Source organism: Camellia sinensis, chromosome 7 (genome assembly GCF_055761805.1).
Source record: "Camellia sinensis isolate YWXY chromosome 7, ASM5576180v1, whole genome shotgun sequence".
NCBI lineage: Eukaryota > Viridiplantae > Streptophyta > Magnoliopsida > Ericales > Theaceae > Camellia > Camellia sinensis.
In genome coordinates, this window is record NC_138967.1 from 158,415,619 (window position 1) to 158,418,155 (window position 2,537).

The window sequence follows — 2,537 nt, forward strand, 5'->3', positions numbered from 1 at the left end:
TATTTATAATTATTATCTGACTTATGTTAGATAAATAGTAATTCTCATGTACGCTCTAGATTTTTATCTACATCTTTTATTTCATTTCACTGCATTATTTAATTTAGTTATTTCGAACTAATCTTAGAAATTTTAAAATTTAACCAGTTGCAAATCCAACCCTAGACACCGGGGTAGGTCATGACTTTCCACCGCTTGCCACTGTCCTCTCTTTATTTTCACTTCTTTTCCTAAATCTTTCTTTCCCTGCCAAAGTGATGCATCTCCTCTCTAATTTCCAATGCTCAACCATTCTTCCGACTTGTGCAAGACTTGCAACCATTTATCTCTCAAAAAACTCAACTATCCGCTTCATATCCACAACCCCCTTCTACCGAAATCCTACTTGTCACCCTCTCTCACCGCCTTTGAAACCCTAGGTTTTGGAGAGATAAATATACGAGAAAATAAACATAACGAAATAAGGAATAGCTGAGAAAGAGTGAGGGAAAAAGAGTGAAAGAAAATAAGATAGTGAGTGTAAAGAAAATGTGAGAGGTTAATGATGATGGTATATTTGAGATATTGGGGGTGTAAATTGGTGAAATTAAAATTTTAATTTATTTTAATCGTGTGCAATGAGATAAAATAGTAATTTTAGTATTGCTTCTATTATAATGAGATAAATTGAAATATAAAATTACACCATTACAAAGAGGAAGACGGATGGTAGATGAGTGAGAATATTAATATCCTTTTGCATTGTTATGGAAAGGTAATATAGTAATTTAACTTTCATATTAAAAGACCGACACTAATATGGGTTAATGTAATTTTCCAAGAAGTAAGGAAATTTATATTAAAAACAAACCTCAAGGAGGTGTAAGTGTAATTTCCTTAAATATAAATAACCAAGGGTGAAAGATTGAAAAGACAGCATATGTTCACAGTGTTTAGCTATCAGCCATAATAGGGAAGGTCTTTGTCATTTCAAAAACTTTACGGAGAATTCTTTTAATTTCATTAAATTTTAGGAGAAGTCAGTATAATATATTGGAAAAATTACATTGAAGTTGGATAGGGAGAAAATAATACAAGTCTTTCGTATAGAAAATCTTTCTTATGATTTAACCTATAATATAATTATTTTAAGACTTACCCATTTATATATAATTTCTACTAATATATATCCATACATAAGTGTTTGGGGTTTGCTTTTTTGATGCCTTTTTCTATTGATTTTTTATAAAAATTTTAAAAAGGTTTTGGACCTTTAGATTTTACTTGACGAGACCAATGAAAAAATCAAAAAATTTCAAAAAAAAAAAAATAGAAAAGACAAAAATAAGCAAAATATAATTTGTGTGTGTGTGTGTATTTTTGCTTATTTTGACTTTTTAAATCTTTTTGAAATTTGTTTATTTTTTTATTTTTTTTACTTTTTAAGTTCATGTATACAAGAAAGATTGGGAAAATAAACTTTTTAAATATAATTACAAATAAAATCACGAAAGATATATAAAAAAAATTAAAAAATTAAAAAGGACTTTTCCCAAACCACTGTAAGAGTGTGTACTACTTTACTAGAGTGTTTTGGCTCTTATTTTCTCATTTTTGGTCCAGTTTGCCTTTATGGCCCCGTTTGATAGAGGTGTGAGAAAGTAATTATAACTTATACTTTAACAGCTTATAGCTTATAAGTGTGAACATAAGTTGATTTTTGACTTATAAATTAAACTTCTCCTCCTCCACTCAAAGAATAAGTTGACTTTTTACTTACAAAAAGTTATAAGCTGTATTATTAAGTTTAACTAAACACATCAAAATAGCTTAAATTAATCTAAAAGCTGAAATAAGCTGGAAATAAATCCAACCAAAGAGGGCCTATATTCTGTTTTGCCAGCTTATGCTTTGAGCTTTCTTTTTGGGGTGATTTCCTGTACTAGTATACTAAATGTTTGAACCAGTGAAGATATTAATTTACCCTCACCGAAAATTGAACTACTTCTTATGCGAAGTATGGTTTTTTGGCAAAATACTCTGCTACTAAGGTGAGGTTTATTAGCTACAGTGTGATTTTTACTTTCTTTCTCGTTACACCTTTAATTCATGTTTTTCTCAATTGATGCTTTTGCTTTTGTTTTTACTTTTGCTTGTGCTTTTGAACGAGGAATCCACATTATAAAAAAGGATAAATTACACTTTGTCCCTTTTAAATTTGACTAATCTTTTGCTTTGGCCTTCAAATTTATTTTTTCTCATTTTGGTTCTTAATGTTACTAATCTTTCCCAATTTACTGTTAAATATAACTTTTGTCTAAATCTGGACTGAAAACGCCGCATGGCATATAAAAAACCTTATACAATTCAAAATTCGAAACTCAAAACCCAAACCAAATGATACATTTAATTCTTCATCTCATTAAAGATTATGATATATATTCCTAGGCCAAAAAGCATCTCCAACCAATATGTAATTTCTCAGGTGGCAATCCAATTAAGTGACAATATTTGACATCTTTATTAGGCACCAATAATGTCAGGATGACTGTATTTTT